Source organism: Cryptomeria japonica, chromosome 8 (genome assembly GCF_030272615.1).
Source record: "Cryptomeria japonica chromosome 8, Sugi_1.0, whole genome shotgun sequence".
NCBI classification, from domain to species: domain Eukaryota; kingdom Viridiplantae; phylum Streptophyta; class Pinopsida; order Cupressales; family Cupressaceae; genus Cryptomeria; species Cryptomeria japonica.
In genome coordinates, this window is record NC_081412.1 from 126,413,001 (window position 1) to 126,437,281 (window position 24,281).

The 24,281-nt window shown below is 31.5% G+C and overlaps 1 long non-coding RNA gene across 1 annotated transcript; it reads right to left on the reverse strand.

The window, feature by feature from the left end:
* Positions 1-20,425: 20,425 nt before the first annotated feature.
* Positions 20,426-22,383, reverse strand: LOC131041580 (uncharacterized). Its single transcript, XR_009105049.1, has 3 exons — positions 22,307-22,383; positions 22,131-22,205; positions 20,426-20,801 (listed from the first exon to the last, which is right to left on the reverse strand). It is a non-coding gene; the product is annotated as an uncharacterized LOC131041580 (long non-coding RNA).
* Between the last annotated feature and the right edge of the window lie 1,898 nt (positions 22,384-24,281).

A 24,281-nucleotide genomic window follows, 5' to 3' on the forward strand; every position in this document is an offset into this window, starting at 1 on the left:
TTAAGGTTAAAATGTAAATAACCAAATGAGTTCATCCATTATAGTTAAAATATAGCTAATAAGATGAAGTTCATTTATTAAGGTTAGAATGTAAATAACCAAATGAGTTCATCCATTATAGTTAAAATATAGCTAATAAGATGAAGTTCATTTATTAAGGTTAAAATGTAAATAACCAAATGAGTTCATCCATTATAGTTAAAATATAGCTAATAAGACGAAGTTCATTTATTAAGGTTAAAATGTAAATAACAAAATAAAGTTCATCCATTAGAATTACAATTTAGGGAACATGATGAGTTCATCCAATATTTTTTAACCATTCATTACGTTCAATTTTACATTAAATAGATGCCATGCACCTTGTTCCAAAACACACTTTAAATTTCATCATAACTAGTGAGATCCTTTCAAGCATACTTATTTTCATTAACATTAACATAATACATTCCTCCATGATCCAATTGTTGCATTTAAGAGATGACTACATACATGCATTACGATAAATCTCATCTAATCCACTTATACATTCTATCAAAATGCCATCCATACATGCTAACACTAAAAAAATGAAACATAAGAACAAAAGCATCACATAACACCAAATTGATATCCGAGTTCACCCCTAAAGGGCTACATCTCTGGGTCTACTCAACTGCAAGACCCCTTTGATCATTTAAATAAGTTAAGGATACATAAGGTTCACATCTTTTACAATCCTGCCATCAAGGTGAACATAGTCAATATATAGACGACCACATCGGTCAATAAATACATAAATGATCCCTACATAGAAACGGATCCAACTGAACATATTAAAAGCAAATGCAAAGGTCCATTGCCTCACGGTACTCTAACTAGAGACCTAACCAACTATGGTCAACCACTAATCAACACTCGACACCCTCATAAAGGACAAGACTAGTTATCACACCATCACAAGGCAACAACCAAACTAGAGACCGAAGACATAAACAAGTACCCCAAATCAAACAAATGATAGGGTCTAAACAAACGTATCAAGGCCTTGCCATTACTTAAACAAAAGCGAATACAAAAATTAAACTTGCAATATTAGCATTTGTCTATTTCACAATACTGAGGAAGAATATAACTAAACCATTTATTTTACTAAATGAAGATATCATTAACTTACCAATTTTCCAATCGATGCATTATTAAATTTTTGATAATTCTAATAGCATATCATTTAAGTTTTCAGAATATCCAATGATGAATATTTCATTTTTCAATCACTTATATATTTTAGTATTCCATTTCTAAGGTTACCAGATGACCTATATCATTCAAATCGAAAAACAATATATTCTTGAATAATGTATTATTTAAAAATCACCATATAATAAACATATTTTATTTCCAAAAAAGAATTCCAATAAAAAATATTATTCTATCTAACCCCAAAAGATACTTCCTCATTAAGACTGATACCTAAATTAAATATTAATCATTATATATTTAAAATCCCCTCGGTAATTAAATATAAACAATTAATAATTTAATAGTACATAATTTTAAATTAAATATTATTTAATATATATATATGTATGTATATATATATACATACACACACACACATATATATATGTATGTATATATATATATATATACATACATATATATATCTATATATATATATACATATATATATATGTATATATATATATATAGATATATATATATATACATACATACATACATACATACATACATACATACATACATACATACATATACTAATCTCCATTAATAAAATATATATTAATAATAATTTAATATTACACAAGTAAATATTAATTAATATATAAATATTAATCTTCATTAATAACTTCTATATTAATAATATTTAATTTCTAATTAAAAATTATATATAAAAACTTTAAATTTAATATATATATATATATATTTAAAAACTAAAAAAAAATAGTAAAAATAAAAGGGGGAGGGCACCCGCGGGCCCACCTCCCATCCTTGGGAGTGGGGCGATCATGCCCTAGCCACGGTGGATGCAGGTCCCTCGGTGTCCACACAGTGGATGCGGGGAAGCCTGCGGCCACCGCGGGGTCGCACAACCTTGCGACCACCCTATGGACGTAGGGCTCTGCGGCCACCAACATGGTCACAGACCCCGCGAGCTGTGGATTGCGCAGGGGGGAGGCACAGGTTGAGCCCTCGACTCCCTGCCCTCCAACCCCAAAATATTCACCCAACACTAAAAAGTAATTAAATTTTGATTTTGTTTAAAAGCAAGTTTGATTTTAAAATAAAATCAACAAACCCCCCAAAAAATAAACATAAATAAACTAAAATCCCCAATTTCCATTTATTCAAAGTCTCTGTAAAACTTTCCAGAATGTCTAATAACACCATTTTGAAGATTTTTCCAGAATAGTATTGGTTTTCCAAAACACATACTTTGCTGAATAACTAAACCAAACAAGCAAATCTTAAGCATAATGGAGATCATTTCCCCAACAATGAATCCACCCAATTCCCAAACTTTAAACTAAAATGCATAGATTTCAAACCCAAACCCCATTTCAATCAAGAAATTTCTTTCAAAACCAACCAGTCATTTTATTTTTATTTTTCTATCAACAAGGAAACAATTAAGAATCCTACCTCCATATGCAATCCTGGATGAAATTTGCTGAAGAGCCCAATCCTCCAGCTCAGGAAGTCCTTCTTCTCCTCCAAAATCCCCAATTTTCTTCATCCAAAAAATATCTTTCCAAAAAAATCAACCAACCCAAAAATATTTTCCAACGTAGGTTAAAATGGAAGAATATTTGACCTAATCCCCCCTTTTGAATTTAAAACATCTTTTTAAATAAAAATGAAAAAAACATTCTTTTCAACTATTCAAATAATCTACACTTGCTTTTCTAATTAAAATTAAAAATGCTTCTCTCTCATTTAATTTTAATTTTCTCAATATTAACAAAGCTAACATTTATATTTCACAATATTAATGAGGGTAAGGTATTGTAATTAAATTAAATTCCCAAAATCAATCTTTCATACTATATCAAATATATATAAATTAAACTTATTTTTCCTAATAAAAATTGATTTTCTCAAATAATTAAAATTTACCTTTCTATTCCAAAAAGCAAAAGGGATTAAATTATTTCTATTTCAAATAAATTTAAATCTTCCCTTTCAAAATGCATAGAACTAAATAAATTCAAGATTTAAATTAACCATTAAATTAAACTTGCTACAAACATGAATAGAGCAATTTTTTAAAATAAATGATTAATTATATAAAAGAAACCTATTTACTTTAGTTTCTTAATTACTAATGCACCAAGCACACAACCCAAGAAAGCCAACCAAATACCCGACCCACAAACCCAAATGAAAAGGGAACTGACAGACCACAGACAACGCTCACATGAGCATGACTAGGGTAAGATGAGGGTTTTATGACCACCTAATCCAAATTCTAAGGACGAAAGAGGTATACCCAACCCTGCGAATCCCGATGAAGATGAACCTCGCACCTAGGCAGTACTGTACCTGTAATCTCCTGCAACCAGGAGTCACACAAGCATATATATATAATGAATGTGTTAGCTCGAGATCAATAACAAGAATCAAGGAAACAATTAAACTTACATAAGAATCAATGCGAAAGCACATTAATAGGTACGCACAATAATCATAATATCTAACTACAACATTACATCATGGTAAATCAACCATTCAAGAATGCCACATAAAAAGTCAACCAAGGTCAAACCGGTTTTACAAAGCTGACTAGGGTAGGGGTACTACATCCTCCCCCCCTAGGCTTCGACTTACTCCCGGAAGCCGTAAGGCTAAGCAGAAATCATGCAACATGTATTAGCCCTGAAACTCAATTAACAATTATCAATTTGTACATATGAATCTTTTCACAAACATTTGAAATATTATTGCTAAATCCTCGATGAATGTCATTATCTATTGACAATATACATCTAAATCCCTACATTTCTTATAACATTCTGGGGAATTATCAATAATCATAGTAGAGATACAAGAATTTTCTTCCTTTCATTACACCAAATTAAAGCATTAAAAGAGATACACAACAATTACCATACTCATCTATCAAACATGACAAGAAAACATGCCATCATGATCAATTTATTTTACCGATACATCTTTTTACAAAACTTTATCGCATAGAACTAGATTCAAATATCAATCTCTACAACCAAGTTAACTTTCAATAAATAAGAGCAACATAAATAACTCAATTGTTTACACTTCCCAGGCATATAAGAACCTTTCCAATGACTATGTCCCATTAAAAAGTAACAAGTTAACACCATTTAATCCATGATTTCACGTAATAACCATCCACATAACTAGAATGCACAACACAAAAGGCCACATGTGAGCATGTCTAATGCTCGGTCAAAGATAACATGCATGATCAGCATCTCTATGCCTGGTCTCAGAACAAGTAACATGATCATAAATATCCAACATCTCACTCAATGGTTTGATGGTGCTAGGGCACACCATAGCGGTGCTACCTTCCATACAAGACCCTCGTGAACATCCCTTGTTGCGTAAGGTGTTTAGCCTCCAAGAGATAGTCACCACACATAGGTAGGTAGTGGATCCTAGCTGTCTCACAGCCTCAAATACCCCCATCCTCAAGGTTCCCCACATCTACTTCCTCGTATACACTCAACCAAGACTGTCTCCTACATTCTTGGAGAGGAATTCACATTTCAACACAAGACCAGCATATGAAAACAACAAGGATAAACCAGTTTAGACATCAAAGTACAAAAGAATAAAGATAATCATCATCAATTCCAACAGTAAGGCACAAAAAATAATCTGGAATTGGAACACCAAATCAAGTAAGCAAAAGATCGCAAGATTGTGGCTAAACCTTCAAGGTCAAAATAAAATAAATTGTTGGCCCATAAGGAAATAAATAAAAATATCATAAGTGCACATACCATCACTATGTGACTAGCATCTAACCACGAATGAGGAAGGAAGAAACAATCGTCTAGCTATCGCAGTAGCTCATCATGTGGTGTGGCCTAGTCACACATCCACATGGCATGGCAGCGTGCACCTTGACATCACCCTGCATCACGTCGTCACACGGCATGGCTCTACCCTAAACCAGTTGGTAGGCTGCATGGAAATTTTTGCTACATCCCGCATCGTGTCTCCGCACGACATGGAAATACTCCAAGCAGAAAAGACATGTAATGGACGTATCTCGCATGGTAGTGTACCTCACGGAAAAGGGCACGCGTAGGTCACACCCCACATAGCGACGTACCTCTGAGGATACTCATCGTAAGCCAGAGGTATACAAGGCTAAGGTCCACCCACATGTCTACCAATGCTGGCCAATTGGCAGGTCATGTTACCTTTCATGAAGACAAGGCAAAAGATCCTCCAATAAAAACCATCATTATGCTCAAGAATTGTCATCAATATGCTCAAATAAAGGATAGGAATAGGCTGGCACACATGAACCTTATAAATTGGTTTATCAAAAGGGAAAGTATTGAGTACACCTATAATACAGTTTCATTATATAACTATATTTTTCCTCAAAATAGAGAAGCTAAAGTCGCTTCGCGTCGACATTACTTGTACGCTGATCCATACTATTCAAGGAATGGTGACTTCTAATACTACCCCTTCACATACTGACTTATCAACAACTCATGGGTTGACACTCAGTAAGGAAACAAATAAGCAACATCACATAAACAATATGGTTTCCCATACTCATAAGTAAACATATCCTCCATGGTTGATTACTTCACCATCCCATGGGAACACATAGCAAGCACGGGTTTCTTACAATACACAAGGAATAGCACCATTACTGGTTTAGTCACATTTATGGGGAGTACTTTTCAATACGCTATCATTTACTCAATAAAGGTTTTAACTATGCTTTCCGCATGAATAACTGAATAAAGTTTACTCTAGATACCAGTACTGAAATTCTTAACAATTCACCATTATATAAGGAAATACCATCATTCCTATATCTTTCTCTAATTCCACTAAGCATTCGTATTCACATTACTAACTATGCAATTTTCGTTATAAAGGTCAAGACTTTCATTTTTTTCATAAGAGGCCCAAAAGAAAACATACATTTTCATATGTGCTATAAAAATTCTTTTTAAATCAATGCAATCTTGGTAGCATTTCTAAAAATCTTATGATTTAGGCAAAGAGAAGAGAAAGAGAGTTTGATAATCAAACTATTTCCTACAAAGACACAAGATCAACAAGATCACACTACAAGCTAAAATCTCTCACTATAAGTCTATCATTTTAAAAGTATGATTTTCATTTCGCTACCATTTTAGAAGGATGCCAAACAACCTAACATGACATTTCTAATTATTATGGTTGCAACATAATGTTCTAGTTTTCCAAATAACAGAGATCAAAACAGGTAATCTTATCGATAATGCAAGACCTCTTGAGAACACTCACTATCCTTAATTCAATACAAAACATATCATACTTAGCAGCCTATCATTGAAAATTCAAGGAATGGTATGAAGATATGCGAGAAGCTATCAACTAAATAATACACATTAATGCATACACATCAACCAAGCTTTTCATTCGCACTTTCTAAACATAGTAAGGAAATTACATATACCCAAAAGCAAGATCAATGGGCATTTCTAAATTAGATCCTCAATCAAACTGGTTTAATGAAACACATAAAACAATCTTTCGTGGAACACATTAACACACTCTCGAAGCTACTATAACATGTTCCCTTTTGATACTTCTTTTACAAACAAAGTAGGTTTCACATAACAACTATATGCATACTAATGCACATTACTTAAGATAACATTTAATTATGTTACTCCTACAATACACATGGAGAGTTCTTTAATGTAAACATACAATTTTCTCTCAATAAGTAATATTAACTTTCAAACCCATAGCCTTTTATTATCTAAAAACACATAAGCGTCATAGGGTTCACACAAGGCTCAAGATGTCACAACCTTCTCTCGCAAAAGAAAACTCAAATAAGAGATAATTACACATATCAAAATTATTTTAATTTCTAGAAAGAGAGAGGAGGAAGGGTGATAATCATTCAATTTTCTACATAATAAGCATTCAATATTTACCATACTAGTCCTTCAAGTGGACAACACTAAGCTAGATCATTCTCTTAAACACACACATTTCGTACTTTTAGATTCAAGACAACACTAACCAACCCAAATGGATTAGTCAAAATAGTACAACAATCAATAAGGAAGGCACATACGACTCTCTTTTAGAATAAGAGAAATCATAAACCAAGACCTTAATAAGTAGACAAAGCACATATAATCACTCCAAAGCACCCACATCAAAAGGGTGAAACAAGGTGTGGACACTCACGTTACACACAAGTTAAGGTCTGCTCAATCACACACATACAAAAAGGAGGACAAGCATACAACATGTCACAACCCTCTTTTTGACTTCGATAAAACTTGCTAATAATACTATTATTATTATTATTATTATTATTATTATTACTTTTATGAGTTAGAAATCAAAATTTTAAATAAATAAAAAAAGAGTAATAGGTGGTGACTCGCATGTGAGGTCATAATTTACTTGGAAATAATTTATTTTCTCAATATTCTAATTGAGCACATGGTGTAGGAGAAATAAGAAGATTCTAGAAAATAAATTTTTAAATTTGAAATATTAAGGAATAAATATTATTTTTAGCAAGTATATGACAAGTGAGTTACAAATTATTCTATGACAAGAATAATTCTATTCATGGCCTTTTTATGACAAGGGAGTTACGAAATTCATTTTTGATAAAATGGAGGAAAATTCAAATTTGAGTTTTGAATGCATGGTCAAATGTAACCCCTCCAATGATAACAATTATTTTTGTATAAAATTAATTTAGAAAATTCTTATTTTAATTTAGCACATGTTGTAGGAGGAAATGAGAATATTCTAGAAGAGAATTACAAATTCAAATTTCTTGCATGTAACTCCCACTTGGTCAATAATTAATTTTGCATGGAATTATTTTGGGAGAAAGAATTTGAAAAACATTTAATTCTTTTGTAGTGGGAAATGACTCTCTTTTCCTACTTATTTGAATTCTAGATTTTCGAAAAAGGGGAGTTCATGGGTTTGTATTTTCTCAAATTTTTGTAAGTGCTTGTGAATAGTAGTAGGATTTTGTAGTCATACTTTGTTATAGAATTGTTAAATTGTTCTTGAAGAAATTCTCATCAAGCTACAAGAAGTGCTGAAGATCCTAACTGAGGGATTGGAGACAATTCAGCAGCAAAGAGCTTCGTCAATCAGGTTCCCCTCTTTGCATTTGTTCATGTGTAAATTTTATATAAATATCTACTAATTCTCTCTTAGATTTTTTTATTTGTATGATAATATTCTTCAAGAAACAATTTCTTAATTATTTAGGTAGATTAAATCAAATAGAGAGATGCATTTGAAAAAAAAAGCTTTTTCCAATAATACACATGTAGATCTTATTAATCTATTTTAAAGAAAAGGGAAAAAGAAAAAAAACAAATTTTTACTTTTTGCTTTTCTTGAATTTAAAATTTACACAAAGATTTGTGAGAAAAATATTTTCTTTCAAACTTATTACTCCCTTGATTTCAAACCTCTGTATTTGATTATCTTTGAGAGTAGTTTTTCTTCTTTTCTTCAAAAAAAAAATTACATAAAAACATATTGAACAAACATTTTTTTGAGAGGTCCTTCTCTGTGATTTCTATGTCTTAGATATATTTGTTTATTTATTTTTAATGAGTGTATAAACTATCATTTGTTGTGAGAAATCATTCCTCTTTGGAAACCTTATTCCAATCATATTAATTCAATTTGGTTCTCTCTGGAATATTTTTCCATGTGACACAATATTTCAGCATGATTAATTCATATCTAGTATTCTCTTGAGAAATTTCTTATGTATTTTCTTTTAAATCCAAAAAAAAAAACATGTACAAATCGCTCTCCTGAAGAATTTTTCTCTCTGTGATATCTTATCTCCTTATCTCAATAGACCCTCTATCTGAGAAATAACTTATCCTTGTGAAAATTTATTTCCAACATACCCTATATAAATTATTCCTCTGTGAAACCTTCCTCTGTGAAATCATCCTGTGTTGCAATCAAATTCAGATTATATATATATATATATATATATATATATATCCTCTTAGAAAATGGTTCTTATATCCTTGTGATACTCTATCCCTTTTACTTAAAAAAAAAATAGCATACTGTGTAAAAAGGCTCCTGTGTAAATTTTTATTATCTGTAAAAAAACCCTCTCTGGTAGATTCAATTAAAAAGCTCCTCTGTAAATTTTTATTCTCTGTTAAAAAAAACCCTCTCTGAAAGATTCAATTAAAAAGATTGATTTGATCACTAGATATTTCTCTTTATATAAATAAATATAAAAATTGTTTTTGTTTGTTTTTCATTAAAAAATTATTAAATTTTGATTTGTACTAGTTAAATTGCAATCAACCTTTTTTTCTTAAACTTTACTTGTATTAGTGGAAATTAAGATTATTAATATGAAATTTTAATTGAATTAATTTAAATTTATATTATAAAACTTGATCTATGAGGGGTAGTTTATTATTGAAAGTTTATGAATAAAATTTTTATTAATCTAAAAGTTGTATTTCTTTCACCATTAAAATTAGATTATAAAAGGGAATAAATTTGGGGATTAATTTCATATCAAATGAATGGGGCAATTATTAGAAGAATTAATATTAATGAATCCTTCAATCTTGCGAAAACAAAGGAACTAAATTCGTAAATTGAGTTGTAGCTAAATTTTATAGTTTAGACTCGTCTAATTAGTTTTAGATTTAATTGGGTTATTTGGATTGGTATTTTTATTCCATTATTAATTTATATTGATTTAGATTGTCTAAAGGGACATCCTCTTTAAGTAATCTTAGGCACCTTAGTCAATTGTTTATTTCAAGCAAATGATTCAAATGAATATTGTTAATCTTTCATGCAAGTTACATTATTATTATTATTATTGAGCAAGTTACATATTTACCACTATCATGCAAGTCAATTAATTATTGTTTCCATGCAAGTTACATATTTATTGTCATCATACCAAATACATATTTATGATTATCATGCAAGTTACCATAATCCCCATTTTGAATATAAATCTCTTAGTAGTAGTAGGTAGAATATTGAATTGCTCTTTATTAGATTCCAAGATGCAAAATAAACAAGGTATTTAGTATAGTCAAACCTAATAATGGTCAAATTTATTTTCTAACCTTAAGAAAGCATAAGAATAGTAAAAGGGGGAAATTCCATTTAATGAAGGGGTGAACCTCATAATAAAGCTTCATACAATTTGCATGGTATAATCTGTATTGTTATATCACTTATATTACCAAATCTGAAATCATTCTACCATGAGACTTGTCTTAGTTTGCGAACCTCAAATCAGGTTTTCATCTTTCGTTGTAAATGTCTAATGAAACTTAGCTTCGAAGATGAATGAGTTATGATTTCTTATTGTTGGATTCTTGCCTTAATATGGCTTTTGAGAATCCCTTTCCATGATCACTTAGAAGATTAAACAACAAATTTTAATTGAGGAAGATCTAGGAGCGAACCTTAGCTTCCATCTAAGAATTTGAGATTGATAAAGTTATTAAATAACCAAGGGTTAAATTTCTTCAAGTGGGAGGGTTAGTTAGTTACCTCCTTATAATGTTGCAAAGGTTTTGGCATTGGCTCAAAAGCAACTAGACAAATATTATAATTATTTAGGAACTTTTTGTATATTGGTTAATTAAAATGGATTGATTGGAATTATTTTCATTGGTTAAATAAAAGTGAATTGATTAGGATTATTTGACAATCGTGTTCGTATTGGTTAACTAAAAATAATTGATATTCATAATAGTTGATTAAAGGTAGATCGATTGGTATCAATTATGAGCCTTACTCTTACTGGTTAATTAGCAAGAAATCCGTCACTCTCCTAACCTCATATTTAAAACATGAGTAATGTGGTTATCAAGATCTTTTCCCTTCAAGCAAGTAGGCACTAAATTGGTTGGTAACCTTCTTGCAAGCAATTCAATATCTTTCATGCATTAAGTGCTTATCATTTTGTAAGCTATTTCCTACAAGTATCCTAGCTTTCAAGAAATTGGAATTTTCCTGTATTTGGTTCAAGAATTAGAATTTTATCATAGTTATTTTCACGAGAATGTTACTCCAAGGTAGTTGATTTATTTATTTTTCATTCTTGTCAAATGTTCCTTTCGATTATATCTTATTTTCAATGTCAAGCAATAATTTATTTTCCATGTAATTGTTTCGTAATTGTTAAGTAAAAATTTTCAAGCTTTCGTGAACTTATGGTTCATTCCCAGTTGGATAACTAAATAAGTGGAGTTGAAACCAAAACCTTAGCAGTGTTCGGTATCTATGGTGCCTTTGGGTCACGCTTACGGGTAAAGCCGTCGCGTTGAACTACTGCACTTAATGCCTAATAAAGCCTCATCAATGATGTCTGTGGCATCGTCCCTATAAATCGTTGGGGAGTAATAAGGGACACTTGGAAGTTAAAATCCAAGGGGCGGGTAATCCCCCTTGGATCGATAATCTAATAAGATAATCTTTGAATGAATTTACATCCGCTAGTTAAACCTTAGTAAACCCCTTTAGGGTTGATTGAGTGAAATGATTTTATAAACTTGGCTTAATCTCTAATAATTATTGACAATTGGGTCGAGGGTGACGCTTATGATAGGCGTTAGGACCTAGATGCTTTAGGCCACAAGCAATAGGCCACCTCGAGCCTTTTCTTAAAGCTACCATCGTGGGTAGCAACCACAAAGAAACTGTCTGGGACATTGACCCTAGAAAGGGTTGCTTCATTTAAATAGTTATATGGCTTTATAAAGCCATGTTAAGATGTAATCAATGAATTATCAAATTATCAAATTATCAAATAATTTTCTGCTTCTTTATTTGGTATGAGAGTAGCTTCCTGGGTGTGAAATTCAGGATGATTGGTGTTTGAATTCCCATGAGTGCCTGCGCATTGAAGGATGGGCCTTCTGCATTGGACAAAGGTACTTGCTATGGATTGAGATCTCACTGAGGAGTGAATACTGATGAGGTGTGAAGAAGTTTATAAAACTAATGCGTGGGATCTACCACATTGGAGGAGTGAATGCCTGCACTATCATAGCTGGTGAATGCTAATGTGAACATGATCTATGCCCCTGCATAGATTTTATTTGAGACCCATTACTTCTAGCTCTTTTGCAAGTACAACATTGGCATTCAAGGAATCGATAGCAAGATTTTTTGTGATTGATTACCTAGGTAGGTAGTGCTTATTGATCAATAGGAATTGTCTTTGTGCATGGTGAATGGAAAAAGTGGAAAAGATAGAAAATCCATCTAAGTAGTTTGATCTCTTCTTAAGTGCAATACATTCCATGGAGTTTAGGGTGCAATGTAATAAAATCTGGTGAAGAATGAAAGATGAAAGGTGTGTTTGATTGGAAATTTGAATTCTACAAGTGAATCAAAACAATGTTATATAGAGTCCAAAATCTATATCAAATGGAAGATGGAAAATCTACATCTAAGTTTCCTCATTCATCTATGGTCTACAATCATTTTTTGGAAATTTAAGAAATAGTCAATATCAACTATATAATTTATAGAAGTTAAATATATGGCAATTTATGAAGATATTATGGTTTCAATTTTTTTTGAATATTTACAAATACACTAGGTTTCAACACTTTTTTTCTTATAATCAATCTATAATCAAATTGGTCAAAATTACATTTTTTCATGATTGAATGAGAACACTAACACAACATTTCATTTAATTCAACCCACATGAAAGATGGTAGTGTACAACTCCATTATCCTCACACTACAAATCTACCCACACATATTCTTACCTAAGTCCTTGGATGAAAGAGGCTTAATAAATTTCAATGAATGTATGGTTTGACTACAACTCCTTCAGATTAGAGGGAAGCTAATATGTTAATTTTCTAAATAAACTAGTTTAATTATAAACAAAACTTTAATTTATCATTTTGATACTTAAACTATTCTATCACTACCTATATATAAGAATGCAGTTTTCATTTTGAATTAAATTTTATGTCACTTCTATTATGTTCTTAAACCTAGCTTGATAGTATACATTCAACAATAAAAGTATGATAATGTTGGTGGATTAAAACTATTGGCATTAATTGTATAGAAAGACAAATTTTCTAGTTATAAGGCAAAGTAATCATGATATTTAGAACTAGGGAAATATGATTATGAGTGTATGCGGTATTGGATGGTGGTACATGAAATTATAAAATTGTGGTGATTGTGTGTAGTGTATCTATGTTTTTTTTTTGGCACAAGCAATCTTATTAAAGAATTTATTAGATTCTTGTATATTACATGATGACAATGGAAATATATAATATGAAATAAGTATTTAAATATTTGTATTACAAATGATATGCATATACTATATATAGTTCAATATAATTCGGATCTCGGAACTATGGGCTCCATTACACCAAGGTGACATATTTAACTTTAACTAGATATTCATCAATATTTGTAAACACATTGGGGTTCATCAATTCTAATTTTTGTTGATAAACAATCTATAATCAAAGTAACCAAAATTTCAGTCTTTCATGATTGAACCAAGAACATCAACACAAAGTTTTATTTGATTCAACTAAAAAGAAATATGATAGTGTACAACAAGTATTAGATTCGCACTACAAATCTACTTGCACATATTCTTACCAAAGTTCGAAGATGAAAGAGTGTTGAAAATTTTGAATGAATCTTTGGTTTGACTACAACTTCTTCCATAAGAGGGGATGCTAATATTTTAATCTTTTGAATAAATCAATTTAATTATGACAAAACTTTAGTTTATCCTTTTGAAGGTTAAACTATTCTACCACTACTTAAAAATATGAATGTAGTTTCATTTTGAGTTAGTAAATTTTATGCCACTTCTATTATGTTCTTAAACCCTAGCTTGATAGTGTACCTTCAACAATATGATAGGATAATGTTGGTGGATTAAAACTATTGGCATTGTATAGAAAGTCAAACATTTTAGTTATAAGGTGAAGTAATTATGATATTTAGAACTAGGAAATATGGATACAAGTGTATAGGGCATTAAATGGTGGGACATGAAATTATAAAATTGTCACGAACCCTATTTTTCCATAATTATTTAATTAGGAAAATAATGTTTATTTTTCGCAAATGAAATTGAAATGAAATGAAAATGGAATTGATAATGAAATGATTTATATACAATTGAATGATCAGTAATAATTTTTATTGTAAAATTGGGATCGTCATTGCTAATGAGCAATTGAGTGCAAGTGAATGCAAGAACAAAAGAACGCGAATGAAGGCGAGAATATGGTTCGAGTAGAGTTGTCTTAGCTCCTGAATTTTGCTAGAATAGATGGAATCTCTCACACACCACATTAGGATTTATAATTTGCATCTTGTAATGATGGATGATTTAAATGACCTTATTTGAGTGTTTGTTTAAATTGGAATGATGAATTTGGAATGAGTAGAAGATTGATTTAAATATTTATACATGAGCATTTGTTGCATGACTTTAGTGGTGATTGAATTAAATCCAAGTAGCATGAGTGATTGTGAAATATTATGTTTTATTGTTAAAAGAGATGTAATGTGTTAATGAATTAAAAACGAATAGTGACCCTATGTTTATATGTTCTTCTGTGTGAATAGGTGAAACAATCTATTAATTAGTTTACTAGTATGTGTATATTTATTAATCATGCATTTATATATGTATATGAGTTCTAATAATGATTTGACCATATACAAGTATATACATATGCAATTATGATATATAAAAACATATTGTTAAAATTATAAATATTGTTTTAATGAAAAGTCATTATTTATATTTGTATAAATATAAATTTAAATTTTAAAAAAATAAAAATAAACAAATATTATTTGAAAAACTAAAGGTGGCGGGTGAGTGCAACTTATCTCACCGCAAGTTAATAAAATAATAATGAGTGTATTCAATGTTGGCTATTTCACGTAACTAACTGTTTGCATGTAGAAATCGATAAGTATATCGACAATACAATTAGGAAAAATACATTATGTTGAGTTTAATGCAAACTATGTTGATTGATTTATATGCGACATATTTGGAAGCCACATAGCTGATATGGTGGCAAGGTTTTAATGCCAGTCATAGTCAAACCCACATAAAGCCACCGATGTCTATACCCTGAATGACATGTGTAGCAAGAAGTTAGTTTTATTTAACTTTGCATGTTATGTGTTAGTCAATAATAGTCTACTTGGAATGAAGTAAAAGCCACAAGACTTGGAAATTACTTACAAAAGGATCGGTATTAACGAAGACTCAAAGAAAACAATGAGTTAAGAGAGGGAAGTCAACTTGGCATCATGAGAACTTAGAAACCGTTTGCAACGACATGTGCAGTTTGGTGTCACGTAGTAGATAACAAATCACTTTGCATGGTGAACACATAGGTGTTCGAACCCGATCAGGACTGCTATTTTTCAACTAAACCATGACTAGTGTCACTTAGAATCAGTCCACCACTAGGAGAGATAGCACGTATATAGGAACTTGAAGGTAGATTGGATCACTATATATAGACCATCGAATGGGAAGAGAAAGGATGGGCATAGATGCAACAAAGGATTAGAGAATGGAATGTAGAAGAGAAAAGTAGTGGAGATTTAGATGTGTTTACGACCAAATCGTAAAAGAACGATGATGATCATCTCAGATTTAGTGTCGAATTTCAGAGGAAAGAGTCGAATACCGAAACAAGGAAGAGTGGCAGACACGCTAGAGGAAAAATGACCTTCTTGAGAACTTGGTGAAATAGAAAAAAGATAATAATACACCGAGTAGAATATACAGTGACAATATCAGTTAGAGGTAGGCTTTGTTCTAACAAAATTTGTTGTAGAGATCTAAAGAGAAGATGTTCTATTTTGATTTGACTTAGACGATAATCAAATGAAAGAATTAGAGTCATAGTTTTTTTTAGATTTCTGATTATGAGAATTATGTCGAATGACATCAAAATACATTCTTTATAAAATTATATTATATAAATAAATGTATTAAGAAAATATATTCACAAAGATTGTTAAATAACATAAGTGAAATTCATAGAAATTAGACCACCAAATCCTCTAGAAATAGAGTAAGAGGATAGAGTGATTGTGCATACAAAACTTGAAATTTGAATCACAAAGAAGATGAAATACTAGGAGAACGAATAACTAAAAATTGAAGCTTATTTTGAATTTGTGAAGAAAAGACTTACACTTTCAAATTTGGTCCTTGCATGAAAAGTAAAGATGATTATTAGGTGTCTCATTTGAAAAGTCATATAGATAGGCACTTTATGAATTTTCATCATGTTAGATTGTTGTTATGGAATATTAGTAAAATTAGTTAGTTGAGTTCGTAAATCATGAAAACTCACATATTAGTGTTAAACTAAATATGGTATTCGAGAAAAGAGGTAGACGAACCAAAACAACTCAAAAGTTGGAGAGCTTAGATGATATAAACATGGAAAATTCTAACCCATAAGAAATGGAATGCAAGTTAATGATTACGCTAATTAAATGTTTTAATAATTGAATAAAAGAATGTGTACTCATTTTTATTCAATATTTATGTAAAGATACATACATGTGTTACACCTTCTTAATATTTAATTCTTGTCTTTAATTTCTTGAAAGATAGAAGCGAAAGATTGTTTTATTTTCAGATATATATTTGTTTATCCATGAAAGAACTTATTTTTGTCAGATAGGATTGGCTGTAACAAAATATTGATTCTTTATATTTCTATTGAATGAAAGATTGTCTTCTTTAGCATTGTATTTTTATCTTGCGAGAAATAGGAAGCTAGAATTGAAAAGCGAAAGATTGTCTTCTATATATAATTATTCTAGATTCATGTGAACAAAGCTAGATAGGCTTGTGTTTGTGGAAAGTTAATTTCCAGGATGGGTGCCGAATGTGGATTATAGATAGAGAGTTTTCTTCTTTCCAAACTATATTATTTGCTATGCATGGCATTATACTCGGCCGAGTAATCAATTGAATAACCATTGAAATAGATGGAATTCTAAATTATTTATCCACTCTACCACATCCTTGATTGATCTTGCTTGTTTCTTAATGGAATTAGAAAAATGAAAATGCATGTATCATCTAGCCACACACCAGATTCCATCTGGTCTTTTGAATTCTTTTGCTAAGAAATTTGTGTAGGTTTGGGTATTCTTGATTGACTAAGAATTCCAGGGAAGTGTAAGCTTCAAGGTTGGGCAGAAAAAGTGCCTGAATCTTGTTCTCATCATCATGCTAAAGATTGCATTGAAATAGCTTGGGTTGCAGATCAAAGGATGCATCTCACCCTTTACTTTGTATTATTTTGTATTGAACTTACGACAACTTGAAATGCCTAAGTATTGTATGATTGAGATACTACTTATATTGATTTATTGAATGAAGAATCTTTATCTTTTATAGAAATTTCATGTTTATTACGATATAAATGGAATGAGTAAATGAAGCTATGGAAGGAAAACTGGAATGAAATGACTTAGTAAAGGAATTATGAGTTTATTTAAGAATAAAGAGTATTTCGTCTATTATTGAAGTTAGCACGATTTACGTCTTTACAAAATTATGGTGATTGTGTGTAATCTATCTATGTTTTTTTATGGCATATGCAATATTATTGAATAATTTTATATGTATTGACAATTGTATATAACATGACGAGGAAAAAAGGGTCACAATGGGTGGAATTTTATTTTAATTTAACGAGGAGGTCATTGCTTAGGCGACGATCCTTCCCATGGAAAGCCAAAAATGGAAAAAGAAGAGTCGTATCTCAGACACCACTAGTCTGAACCAATTTTTCTGCAAAGGTGAGAACCCTATGAAGCGGGCTAGAGGATTCAATCGCGAGGAGTTTCCGTCGCCATGGGACAAGGCGTGCTACATCATTATGAAGTATTTCACTCTTAAAGGGTAGCATGGGGTTTTCTATTACTACCACCTCCATTTTCTTAACCATCTTAGGAATAGGGACTTTATTTCTATTCCTTTTTATTTATTGCACTCTATAGTTGCTAACATGAGAGATGTTGTCGAGGCCAAGAAGAAAAACAAGGATCATACCATCCTCCACCAAGGCCTTATCATTTGCCTGTGTAACATCCATTTGGCCCTTTGCCCTCCCCGCATGATTTCGGTTCAAAATGTGCCGGAAAACTATTCCCCACCCAAGACTGCTGTAAACTTTGAAAAATGCCCTACTCTCTTTCTCGAGCCTAGCTCCTCTAGTAAGAAATCCAAGAAGCATGCTTGCCACTCAGAGGATTCAAAACCCTTCAAATCCAAGAAAGTTAGAATCCAAGAAATTGACTCCGATGTGGAGATCACCGATGAAGCCAACACTCCCTATCCCTCTATGAGACTAGCGTGCAAGCCCCTAGAAAAAGAGAAATCCTTTAAGGACCCCTCCTCTTCCCATGATATGGGGATTAATCCCTCTTATAATGCGGTCTCATCTCACTCTACCTCGGGCCCCCTTTCTGATAGCTCTACCCATGTCTCTGAGAACCCTAAAAACCCTTCGATCCCAAGTCTCAAGCCAACTCCCCTTCCCCTACCCTCAGGTTAGAGAAAATGGTGGTTATTGAGGAAGCTAGCAGTATCAAGGAGGAAGCGGATGGCAAGCTGCTGGATCTAGAGAAGAAAGTGGACACACTGAATGAACAAGTGTAGGAAATTGTAGAAGGTCACCAGATTCACACTGAATGTCATGCACAATTCTGTGACCACTCTGTGTCTTTTGCAGGAAAATACTGAAAAGGGTAAAAAGAAAGAGGAAGATGACTACAAAGACCCTTTCAAATTTCTCACTAAGGAATGGGCTAGGAGGCTCCTACCCAAGATGCGTCATGGCAAAAGGAAGTAGGGATGTTAGCTACTTGGTGGTTTTTTGAGTTTTTGAATGACCTTCGTGGCCTTACTGGTTATAGTTATGGTTATACTGTGATAATCGTGGACTTGTTTATCTTTAGCCCTACATGGTATATTTTATGGTTTACTATGACTCATTTAAAGTTTGTTAATGTGGGTAAAAATTTTAAAGTTTTTGATAGAGGAAAGTTTTAGGTGGCCGTGATTCTATTTCTCTGCTAACAGTTGCTCGTCTGTTGTTAATGTGATTGTATCTAGGTCAGCCCCCTTGTTTTGGCTGCTTTTAATATAAAAAACATGACGATAATGGACATATATAATAAAAAATAGGTATTAAGATTTGTATCACAAATGATATGCATATTTTATACAGATCAATACAACTACCATTATTTCTCATATATTGATATATGAGAAATACTAAACTATTTGAATTCAATCATTATTACATTGAAGGGTATTATACTCACATACGGATGCAAAAACGTTTGTCAATAAAAACTAGAAGCATTTAATTTGATGTGTTAGTGACACTTAAATGTATGAAAGAAAAAAAAACATTATACTATTATTTTTTAATTTAATTTAATCTATTTTCTCCTCTTATCCACTAATTTAAATAATATTTAATTATTTAATGCTAATTATGTCTTCACTTCCACCTTTCAAGTGTCACTCACTTTGACTTTAAGTGATCAATCAATTCTGTCTACATCCTCAATTAATTAACTTCTTAATTATCTCAATCTAATATTATTAATTATGGAGGATTGATGGTGTCCCAAATCCCTACATAAAAGCCACTTTTTTTTGTCTTATGGATAAGCATAAGAAGGAATATAAAATAAAGATATAATAATAATAATTTGGTACTAAAAGTTTTTTTACTTTGGTAAACAGTTTAGTGGGAATATAAAAATATAAAAAATAATAATAATACGAAAACATAATAATACAATCATATCTTAATAATAATTTAATTTTAGTTATAATATCAAATATAATCATTATCTTAATAATAATTTAATATTAATTATAATATAATTAATTTTTAAGTGGAATAATGAACAAATATGATATTTTCGACATACTTTATCTATATTCCTCTAAAGATAAATATGCTAATAAATATCTCTACGTATCAGCCATTCAATAACATTTTTAAACATTATTTCTAATATACAACAGATTTAAATCACAGATAATATGAAATACATTTATAAAAATGTCTTGTCATATTTTATTTGACCTAACCGTGTAGGATGTCAAGGACACAAGATGGACAGTTTACCGTACGTAGAAAACATTGGATTAAGCAGATAAAGATGCTCCAAGCATCATCTAAATGATGTTTTTAAGATTTTTATTAATAAAACAAGTAAACTGTTAACCGGAGAAGAAAATCATTCTTCTATCACAGAAGTCTTTAGGGAGGGACTCTCTCTACTACATGTAATATGATATTTTTCACTGTGTCACTTTTCACCAAGTAGGATTTTAATGGAACATCTTCTGTAATTTCCACGGCCTTGAAATTGAGCTCTGTGGCCAAAATAGTTCTCTATTCCTTCTGCAATTTTTATCTCTAGGCAAACAAATCCCATCATATCTTCCATAGCCGTAGCCTTGATGAATTTTCCAACCCATCCTGCAAGAATAAGTGAAGATTTAGATCAATAATTATTTACCTTTATTAGATCCAGCCAGAGCTTCCAGATTTGTTATAAATAAACTACGTACATAAAACATTAAACAGTTCAACAATCAATACCATATTTATAGCTCATCTGCATGCAATAGCTTGCAAGTGCCCCTCAAAATGATTACCCCATAATCATATATTTTGCTAAGCTTTGCGGTGGAAGATATGGATGCAACACACAAAGACACAGATACTTAACTTTCAAAGTTCAAAGAATATCTTGTTTCTTCAAAACAATCTATATAGAATATAAATCTTCTCTTCCTTAATTCGTAATCTTGATGATCAATTTGAAGTATGATCTGATACAAAAGATACACAATCAAATCTAAAAACTTTTGATACTCGATTTGTTATAATAAAACCATGTACAGCTTGGTTAAACAGCTATACTTCTTTAAGGAAATATAGTGCACTAGTTATCTTTTGATATAACATTTTTCACAAGCTTTCAGTACGATAGTCAGAGATGGCAATGATATTTAGGTATTTTCATTTATTTAAACATTAAAAATTCAACAATTAATGCCATATTTACACCTCATCTGCTACAACCAAAAAGATCAGTTCATAATCAAAATTGACAATCAAAAGGATCACCCCATAATCCTATATTATCCTAAGCTCTGCAGTGGAAGACATGGATGCAATACACAAAGACACAGATACTTATCTCAACTTTTAAAGTATCAAGAATATAAATTAGCTTGTTTGCTGAAAACAATCTATTATACAGAATTTAAAAAAATAAAATTCGTTGGTTCATTATCTTGATGATGGGTAATAGAGTAAGATCAAAAGTGTTGTCTGAAAAAAATTCATGCAATCAAATCCAAAAACTTTCAATACTTATTAACATGAACCCTAAAAACTTACTGTTTTTAATGCATGTGATCCTCATAATAATCACCCCACAATCATTCATAACTATTTGTTCTTCCACTGTTAAAGGATCCGATTGAGATTGTTTGAGCAATTTGGGTAATCGTTGACCTCTTGCCAATTGATCTTGTGTAGCTTTATCTAAGCTTTGCAGTGGAAGACATGGATGCACACACAAAGACACTGATACTTACCTCCAATTTTAAAAATATGAAGAATATAATTCTGTTTGTTTTCATATGTTCTTCTTTTCTATTTTACAATCTTAATGATAGATCATAGAATATTATTCAAAACATCGATATAAAAAGATACACAATCAAATCCATAAGCTTTCAATACTCGTTCACATGAATTATGAAAACTTAATATCCTTAATCCATATATAATCACCTCCAACTTTTAGACTGCCATGTGAGCAACGCAACCTGCAACCATAGTTGCAGACCATCTTTAATCACCTTTCTCCTGCAAAAAACGACAAGCTTACTAGATCAAAAAAAACTCTCTACCTCTGCAAATCTCTCAAAATACAAATCACCCACAATATAGTTCATCTGATCATATACCTAAACCCAATTTCAAAACAACCATCACTGTAAAAGAAAGCAATAAATCAATGAGCTCCAAATTTCATCTATTAACGCCATGAACCAAAATGTTGTACCCTAAAATCCAATCTGCCAAACATATATAGAACGGCAATACCACGGAACCGTACAAATAACAACGGAAAGTTCTGTCCCAGTACTACTCCATGATGTAGTGGGCTGACTAGAAAATTTTAATCCATTGCTCTAATTTGACAGCTCCTGAAATATGAGCCCTTCAATGTGGACAACACGAGGCATCTTCATACTGAAATTGAATTGTATCACCACCCCATTATAAATAATTAATTATCAAATCATACGCGTGCAAAGGAAACAAGGAAACCAATTTTCCTAATTGTTTTTAGGCCCATGTCCACATCAGATCAATTAAACAGTGTTTGTGAGTGGATTGTAAAGTTATGGCGTCTGCACCAGTAGACCAGAATATTGTACACCCACTAAGCCAGATTCTTTTAAAAATGCTTAGAGAGGCTGTGTGGAATGAATCTTCACTTTACTTGTCTGAAAATTTGTGTTTCTTAAAGTGAATGTCAAATCTTAATTAATTGCATTTGATTTAAATCAAGTGTTCTTTTCATTCTATTAATAAATAGAGATGGTGTTTTTCAATGTTGATACTAAAAATCTTTGTACACTTTGACATCTTAAAATTTTATTTTTTTACATATTGAATTATAAAAAATGTCCATTTCTTATTAAAAGTGAAAGAATTTTATATATCAAAACAAGTCATATGGACCTTCTCAATAGTTATTGGAGTGTCTTCCCAAACAGTTTGATTTGACATTTTTTGACAAAATACATATTTTATTAATAGTTGTTGTTTGATTTAAAGAAAGTGTGGATTTTAAATGGAAATAAATCATCAAAATCAATAGAGTAGAACTCCTAAATGTTTGAGGGAAGAGAAATATCTTAAAGTTTTTCTTTGGTAACAACATGATCGATGTTTAGATTGTTCATATGTTTTAGATGAAAGGTAAAATAGGTTTTGAAGGGATCCAAAACTTTCTACAATAAAAAGCTACTTAAATGATAAGTGAATCCAACCAATAGCCAACCATGAACAAATCAACATAGAATAAGAAAGCAAAAAAGAAACATAATGCAAGACAACAAAAAAGAAATATAACACACTATTGTAACTCCTTAACAATCTTGATTGCTTCAATATCCCATTGATATAAGCAATTGACGCTAGAGGTAATCCGTCCGACTATAAACTCACAAAATTCACAACACATTATAGATTACAACACAACAAAATATATTTTTAATTTGATTCAAATCAACATAGCGAGTATAGAAATTTGCATCACAATATTTACAAGCAACATTACACATGGGCCTTTCTTCTTTGTCCACCTTGGCTGGCAAGGATTCCCCTATGTCTAGTGGTAATAAGGCTAATTTTGAGGGCTTCACGGGTGGTATTAGGGTTTGCATGAGGCCTAATAGACAGACCCTTGAGAAGCCCCCTTCACCGCCCCCTTTCCCGCCTCTGCAAAGTACCACCAAAGACCTTCATACGAAGAGTGCGGAGTTGAGTGATAAGAGGGATGACTATGAAAATATTTTGGGAATGACCAAGGAGCACACCATTGATGCTTTCAGCATGTTCAAGTGGCTCTTTCATGAGCTTAAAGAGGTTAGACTCAACCAAAGGGCCTTGAGCAGCAAGATGGAAGCTATTCATGTGGTCACTACTCAGGATAATCAGAAAGGTAACGAGCAATGGACAAAAGATGAAAAGAAATCTGTGGTGGATTGCATCAATAGAGATGTTGAGGGAATTGATCAAATGCAAAAAATATTTGAAGACAGGCTCACCCATGTGGAAGAAAACTACTAGAAATTTCAAGACACTCTCAAGACAATTATGACCAACAATCATAAGATTGTCAAATAGATGGTAGAGGCCATGAATGCC